At 42.0% G+C, this 8,181-nt stretch overlaps 1 protein-coding gene across 2 annotated transcripts in view; it reads right to left on the reverse strand.

The window, feature by feature from the left end:
• LOC118361173 (tau-tubulin kinase 1-like) overlaps positions 1-7,458 on the reverse strand; it is a 47,529-nt gene extending 40,071 nt beyond the window's left edge. For both annotated transcript variants that reach the window (XM_052475010.1, XM_052475007.1), the window contains exon 1: positions 500-7,458. The gene's annotated coding sequence lies outside the window, so the exon portion shown is untranslated. The remainder of the gene's footprint in view (positions 1-499) is intronic.
• Between the last annotated feature and the right edge of the window lie 723 nt (positions 7,459-8,181).

Genomic DNA, 8,181 nt, shown 5'->3' on the forward strand with positions numbered 1-8,181 from the left:
TTGGATCAATATCAGTCAATCAGCCGCCATGGAACGTTCCACTGCACGGTAAGCCGCGAGTTGCACTTTGGGAAATGTCGTTTATAGTCGGGAAAGCCGATGCAAAGAGACCCGACTAGATGCTTGTAAAAGACTACACCTCCTGTGTGAACGACTCAAATCACTGACGTAAGTCTGCATTATGATGGTTCTTTCTAAATTATTCATGATTCTTGTTATATAGATGTAAAAAAGACTAATTGTTATGTTCAAGCTCCTTACGTAATCTGGCATCATTGCCAATAACTATGTTGTGGAGTGACACCGTGATCTATTCCAGATTGCTTTATTCTCTAGAAACAGCGCATCGAAGTGGCGTTGCTCTCCCAAGTTATCATACCAAAGCGAGCGACCTTGTATTCAGCATCATTATTGACAAAGTGCCAATGCCTTGGATGTTCTTTATGTCCGCAAGATCATCTACATCAATTCAACAAAGAGCAAAACATTGTATCCAGACCTGATTTTCTGACATCGTTGTAGGGTCTCGGTTCGCGAGGCATTTGAGAGGTACATCAGTCCTTGTGCGAGGTCGTGTTAATGACATATGTGTCGGTTATCGTTGCACCATTCTCCATCCTCCCCGTTATACGCCTCTACTCCTCTGAATCAGCATCACCGAGATTCTCCCATTACGCAACGCGCGCAGTCTTGCATGACCATGGATGGTTGTTGCGTGGTAACGTGAGGAGCGCACGGCGCTCAATAAGCGCCTGTTGAGAAATTATGTATTGTGTGAAATGTGCCAGAAATAGCAGATTCAGTAGCAGCACCAAACTAACAGTGTGTCTGTAGGATCTTAGGCAAATGCAAAATGCACTAGTGCACAATGCACAATGGTTTCACTGAGTCACCAACCATGACCTCCTCCTTTGTGTAGATTCATTTTACACGCAAGAGGGCACTGTTTCTCCACAGATAAATTCCAGTTCTCATTCGTGCATTTAACCTTGACGTTTGGCCTTCATGACCGAAGCGCCTCTGCTTTTGGAGGGGGTACTCAATTTACTGTTGAGTGTTAGAAAGGTAGAATAAACAAGGTGCAATTTCGACATTTGGTAGTGCATCAGCAGTTTTCCACTTGTTATGTCAGTCTGATAGTCACTCAAATCTAAACCGTGTAGTTGGCCCAATCATCAACAACCAGACACATACTAGTAGGGCATGTGCCCAGGGTCCTTGACCTCCAGCGGGGCAGTCATAGATTTTGTTAGTCACACTCATTCAGAAAACATGAACCTGGCACAAGTCATGGCAAAATGTGTAGAATTGCAGGAAATTAGCTTTACAACTGCCATAGTTTCTTACCGCCAGATGGGAAAAATATGTGGAATTGGCAGATGTTACCTTTGAAACTACAATATTTTACATTTTTGCTCAGCCCCATGGTAGTATGGGTTTGAAATGCAACCAATTTACTTTAGCACTAGTTAGGTTTCCATCCAATTGGCAACATATTTTCATGTGAATATTCGAAACTCTGCATAAAAACAATATGCACATTTTCCCACCAGAGATGGACTTGTTGCAGATAAAAAGCTGTGTGTGATGACGTAGTGCACATAAAAATACTCTGTGATTACATTTCCATGTACCAAATAAAAAATACAAATGAAATGGGTTTCCATCATATTTTCATCTGTAACCATATTGATCCCTACACTGGCTTCCTGTCAAAGCAAGGGCTGATTTCAAGGTTTTACTGCTAACCTACAAAGCATTACATGGGCTTGCTCCTACCTATCTCTCTGATTTGGTCCTGCCGTACATACCTACACGTACGCTACGGTCACAAGACGCAGGCCTCCTAATTGTCCCTAGAATTTCTAAGCAAACAGCTGGAGGCAGGGCTTTCTCCTATAGAGCTCCATTTTTATGGAACGGTCTGCCTACCCATGTCAGAGACGCAAACTCTGTCTCAACCTTTAAGTCTTCACTGAAGACTCATCTCTTCAGTGGTTCATATGATTGAGTGTAGTCTGGCCCAGTAGTGGGAAGGCTCTGGAGCAACGAACCGCCCTTGCTGTCTCTGCCTGGCCGGTTCCCCTCTTTCCACTGGGATTCTCTGCCTCTAACCCTATTACAAGGGCTGAGTCACTGGCTTACTTACTGGGGCTCTCTCATGCCGTCCCTGGAAGGGGTGCGTCACCTGAGTGGGTTGATTCACTGATGTGGTCATCCTGTCTGGGTTGGCGCCCCCCTTGGGTTGTGCCATGGCGGAGATCTTTGTGGGCTATACTCAGCCTTGTCTCAGGATGGTAAGTTGGTGGTTGAAGATATCCCTCTAGTGGTGTGGGGGCTGTGCTTTGGCAAAGTGGGTGGGGTTATATCCTTCCTGTTTGGCCCTGTCCGGGGGTGTCCTCGGATGGGGCCACAGTGTCTCCTGACCCCTCCTGTCTCAGCCTCCAGTATTTATGCTGCAGTAGTTTATGTGTCCGGGGGCTAGGGTCAGTTTGTTATATCTGGAGTACTTCTCCTGTCCTATTCGGTGTCCTGTGTGAATCTACGTGTGCGTTCTCTAATTCTCTCCTCTCTTTCTTTCTCTCTCTCGGAGGACCTGAGCCCTAGGACCATGCCCCAGGACTACCTGACATGATGACTCCTTGCTGTCCCCAGTCCACCTGGACGTGCTGCTGCTCCAGTTTCAACTGTTCTGCCTTATTATTATTCGACCATGCTGGTCATTTATGAACATTTGAACATCTTGGCCATGTTCTGTTATAATCTCCACCCGCCACAGCCAGAAGAGGACTGGCCAGCCCTCATAGCCTTGTTCCTCTCTAGGTTTCTTCCTAGGTTTTGACCTTTCTAGGGAGTTTTTTCCTAGCCACCGTGCTTCTACACCTGCATTGCTTGCTGTTTGGGGTTTTAGGCTGGGTTTCTGTACAGCACTTTGAGATATCAGCTAATGTACGAAGGGCTATATAAATACATTTGATTTGATTTTAATTAAACAGCAGCAGTAAAATAACAATAGTGAGGCTATATACAGGGGGTACCGGTACAAAGTCAATGTACGGGGGCACCGGTTAGTCGAGGTAATTGAGATAATATGTACATGTAGGTGGAGTTAAAGTGACTATACATAGATTATAAACAGAGAGTAGCAGCACCGTAAAAGAGAGGTAAAGGTAGCCCTTTGATGTTCAGGAGTCTTATGGCTGTTAAGCTGTTAAGAAGCCTTTTGGACCTGGTGCTCCGGTACCACTTGCTGTGCGGTAGCAGAGAGAACAGTCTATGACCAGGGTGGCTGGAGTCTTTGACAATTTTTAGGGCCTTCCTCTGACACAGCCAGGTATAGAGGTCCTGGATGGCAGGAAGCTTGGCCCCAGTGATGTACTGGGCCGCGCGCACTACCCTCTGTAGAGCCTTGCGGTCAGAGGCCGAGCAGTTGCCATACCAAGCAGTGATGCAACCACTCGATGGTGCAGCTGTAGAACCTTTTGAGGATCTGAGGACCCATGCTAAATCTTTTCAATTTCCTGAGGGGTAATAGGCTTTGTTGTGCCCTCTTCACAACTGTCTTAGTGTGTTTGGATGATGGTGTTGATGTGAGCCATGACCAGCCTTTCAAAGCATTTCTTGGCTACAGATGTGAGTGCTACCCTGGGATGATGGTGTTGATGTGAGCCATGTCCAGCCTTTCAAAGCATTTCTTGGCTACAGATGTGAGTGCTACCCTGGGATGATGGTGTTGATGTGAGCCATGACCAACCTTTCAAAGCATTTCATGGCTACAGATGTGAGTGCTACGGGGCAATAGTGAATTATACAGGTTACGTTGGCGTTCTTGGGCAAGGGTTCATCCACAAGTTTGCCTTTAAGTGCTTGGTATGAGTCTATGCAAAGTATTTGCCATTCTAAAGTAAAACTCCTTTCTCACAGTATACTCTGAATTACATCATGCATGCATACCCAAATATTGCATGAAACAATCAAATGACTTTTTCTCCCTCTGTTAATGTAAAGGGAATTCATTCCAATATTTCTAGAGTAAAGAGCAATGCCAGTGGTTCAGTCACAGCTGAGAGCAGAACACTTATTAAATGTGGCTGTTTTATGGGGTTTTCTGTGTAGATTGGTGAGGGGGGAAAACGATTTAATCAATTTTAGAATAAGGCTGTAACGTAACGAAATGCGGAAAAAGTCAAGGGGTCTCAATACTTTCCCAATGCACTGTATACTGTATCTATGTACTGCCCACTCACAAACTACTGCAACAATTACATCTATTTATTACTCATTTAACCATTTAGAGAGTTTAAAAAGTCTCTCAAACAGTTCGCCATCCCTAATTTCACAATACAACTTTATTCCACTCAAATGGGCATGATCTTTTTCGCATTTTTCCTGTCAATTGTTGAAAAAGTTAAAGCTACAATCTTTAGTTGCTACATCAATTTTTGGACATATAACTTAATGATATAACCTACAAATTGAATAAACGGCATTGATTCTTCAACAACATAAATGATAAATGCCTAATGAGCTTATTTCAAATATAAGCTTATTATACTCTGTGAGTAAACAAAGTAATTATAAACAAACACTGTATAGCCTCAAAACAGGGTTAACACTGGAATTTTGATATTATGGATGGTCAGTCATTGCATACATAGCTCTCGCTTTGAATTTGAGAGAGGTTACATTTCTCCAAGCCCATCCTTCAGCTTTTTACCAAAACACAGGCAGGGTGCCCACTTTGTTATTGTTTCAATTAAGGATTGCAGCTTTAACTTGGTCATCAGTTCATTTGACATATGTAATGTATGGTCATTTTAGTGCCAGATGATAGCCTCATCATTGCATAATATGTAGATGCCACTTATCTAAGTGCTACATCACAGAAAGATCATCATTTTATCTGAAGATTGGTGATAATGAAAGACAACGGCTGTCTCTTTTCTGTACTTTACAGACATTTGTCAGTCTCTTGTTATCACAAAATGGTTCAAATGCATATGCTCTGCAGTAGAAGTTGCTTTAGATAAGTTCTCACTTCTTTGAAATGAATACAGCAGAGTTTATATAGACTGTACATCCAATCAGTTATTATTATTACTAACTGGTTTTCAGTTGGAACTAAGAAGACTGACTGAAGGGGGAAAGAGTTGAATTCACACCATATTGCTTTTCTCTCTCCAGCCATAACAAATCAGTGATCCCCGACAAGAGTCATTTTTTATTTTACCTTTATTTAACTAGGCAAGTCAGTTAAGAACAAATTTGTATTTTCAATGACAGCCTAGGAACAGTGGGTTAACTGCCTGTTCAGGGGCAGAACAGCTCGGGGATTTGAACTTGTAACCTTTACCGTTACTAGTCCAACACTCTAACCACTAGGCTACGCTGGAGACTATTGGGACACAGCCTTGCACTTGATGTCATTCCAAGTCAATGAAGGCTTCAGGAGACCTTTGTAGAGAGTACAGATGAGTAGTATGTATGGACTGGATTGTTTTGATTCGTTTTTTAGGCTGTTGTGTTTGTGTGTGCGAGTGTACAGATATCCGGGGGTCTGGTGTGGATCCTGGTGGCATCCACCCATGTAAAGCCAGGGAACCCACAGGGCTGTTTGTGTCTGTGTTCTGCTTCATTATGACCTTCCTCTGGCTCGTCATCTTCGCTGCCAGAGGACACAAAAACAAGGGCGGATGGGTGGCATTGTTAGCCAGAAATTATTTTTGATAATGATATAAAAATGGTTGCATCCAACCCCAAACTTAACCCTAACTCCAGCCATTTCCATGAGAGAGCGGCCATGCTGGACTGTATGTGGGGCCCCAGGACCATGTAAAGGTGTATGTAAATATTTAAATGGTATAAGTAGGCCTCTGTGGGGCCTCACCCAACACAAAAGACCCAGGGGTCGAGTAAACATGCCGGCACTGCTAGTGAACCTTTACACAGTCTGTGGTATCTGCTCAGCACTACAGAAACTCAATCAGAGAATGGATATAGTTCCCACTGTTAACAATAAGTGTGACATACCTGCTTTTAGTCACATGTACTACCTACATACAGAAAGCAACCTAGTCCCGCTGATGATACAGCTATTATAATTCTTTACAATACATCTACAGATTTTCCATGAAATCCAAGGAACTTGAGCTATAAGATAATTCAATAGAGACATTTACGTTGTTTTTTTACATATCACTCATGACCAAAAAAATAATCCTATCTGTATCTACAAATAAAGACAAACAATAATGAGAAGCTTTAATGTCAGATATACTAGTAGTAACACCCCCAGGTGGTGGAGAGGTCACATGACACAATGCACCTGTCCTGTGTAGGGTTGCAAATGGAAGGTATATTACCAGTAAACTACCAGAATTGTGGTAACGTTCACAGTTTATTAGGAATTTATAAGGTGACATCTACTGGCCTTTTTTGGGTACTTCAGATTATCACAGGTGTCTGTAATGATATCTGGTCCTCTGTGGCCTTATCACATTTAAAATATGAAATAATTAAATAAGATGATTTAAACTGATATATAGAATGACAAAGCTGTAAAACATGACATGGTTTTAGCAGTGCCGGTATGTCTACTCTACCCATGGGTCTTTTGTATTGGGTTTAGGACTCCCGAGTGGCACAGCGGTCTAAGGCACTGCAACTCAGTGCTAGAGGCGTCACTACAGACCCTGGTTTGATTCCAGGCTGTATCACAACTGGCCGTGATTGGGAGTCCCATATGGCGGCACACAAGTGGCCCAGCGTTGTCCGGGTTAGGCCGGGGTATGTCGTCATTGTAAATAAGAATTTGTTCTTCACTGACTTGCCTAGTTAAATAAATGTTAAATAAGAAATGATATTGAACCATATGGAAAAGTGAATAGCTTCATCAATTGATAGTGACAAAATTAGGTTACTTCCCCTTGGCAATAGGTTGTAGTTCAGCCTCTGAATGTCAAAGAAATGAAACGCATTTCATATTATTCTGTACGTAAATCCAAAACACCCCATTTAGTATATATGTTACGTTTGTAGGATGGTTGGTCGGGGTGGATGGGTGAGCGTTAGTGAGTTAGTGAGCTAGCTAAATTCGTAACATATACGTTTTGCAAATTAGTAAACTATCATACCTTCTGCAAATTCATAACATATTGTACGCTTTTCAAATTCATAACATACAATATGAATTCTAATTAGTAACATATCATACGAAATTGGTGATGGACACCCAAAAATTAATACATACCATACGAAACCTAACATATCATACTGATTGGGGTGTCTCGGATTTGATGTTTGAAATGAATTATGCCTACTCAAATGTGTCTACTTTCAGCACCATGAGTGGTCCTTTTCCGATTTATTTGTGCCAAGGCTGCTTCTTCAAGTTTCAGGACCACAATGTAAATGACTCAAATCTGGCTTTTTGTGAGGTCAATAACTCTGATAAATACATCATGGACAATAAACATGTTTTTAAAGCTATCAAAGTTGACCTCCGGTCCTCATCTTCACTCTCCTTCTCAAACTGAATAGAACATAGGCTATAGGCTAGTCCGCATGCAAGATTTACTGGACTAGGCCTAATAGTCCAAAAATAGGCCACCAATCCCGTAGAGATTAAACGTGTAAGAGTAGTGTGCAGAAGAAGAATAAAAAAGTATGACGAAGATGTAAAGTCCCAACAAATTACCAGTCACCATAGATTTTTCTGTAAATTACTGGTAGTTTTGCAACCCTAGTCCTGTGCTACCCTACACTTTCAGCTGAATTAGTTTACTACTTTGTTTGAATCCTACCATAAAATCCACCACCAAGTTCAAGGCAAATTCTAAATCACATGAATAGAACATTATTGAAATGCCTGTCCGGCTTAAGACAGATGGCACTATTGGTAGGATCTCTTCTTTGGAGAACTTTGTGTGAATTAATGCTTCTTCATACTTCAAACCAAGAGAGACTCCCTGCCACACACACACACAATTATTTATAATTTGTAAGTTGACTACAGGGGCCATTAACAGAGTCAGATTATAGTCAAGGAGAGATAACATGGAAAGCCAGAGTACGGTAAAGTATGGCAGAACTTAATACTTTGTGTTTACCAAGTCATTCACTGTTAAAAGCACTAGTTCTTTGAAGCCATTTTCTTGGTGCATTGTTACCACTGAGTTTTGT

Source organism: Oncorhynchus keta, chromosome 2 (assembly GCF_023373465.1).
Source record: "Oncorhynchus keta strain PuntledgeMale-10-30-2019 chromosome 2, Oket_V2, whole genome shotgun sequence".
NCBI classification, from domain to species: Eukaryota; Metazoa; Chordata; class Actinopteri; order Salmoniformes; family Salmonidae; genus Oncorhynchus; species Oncorhynchus keta.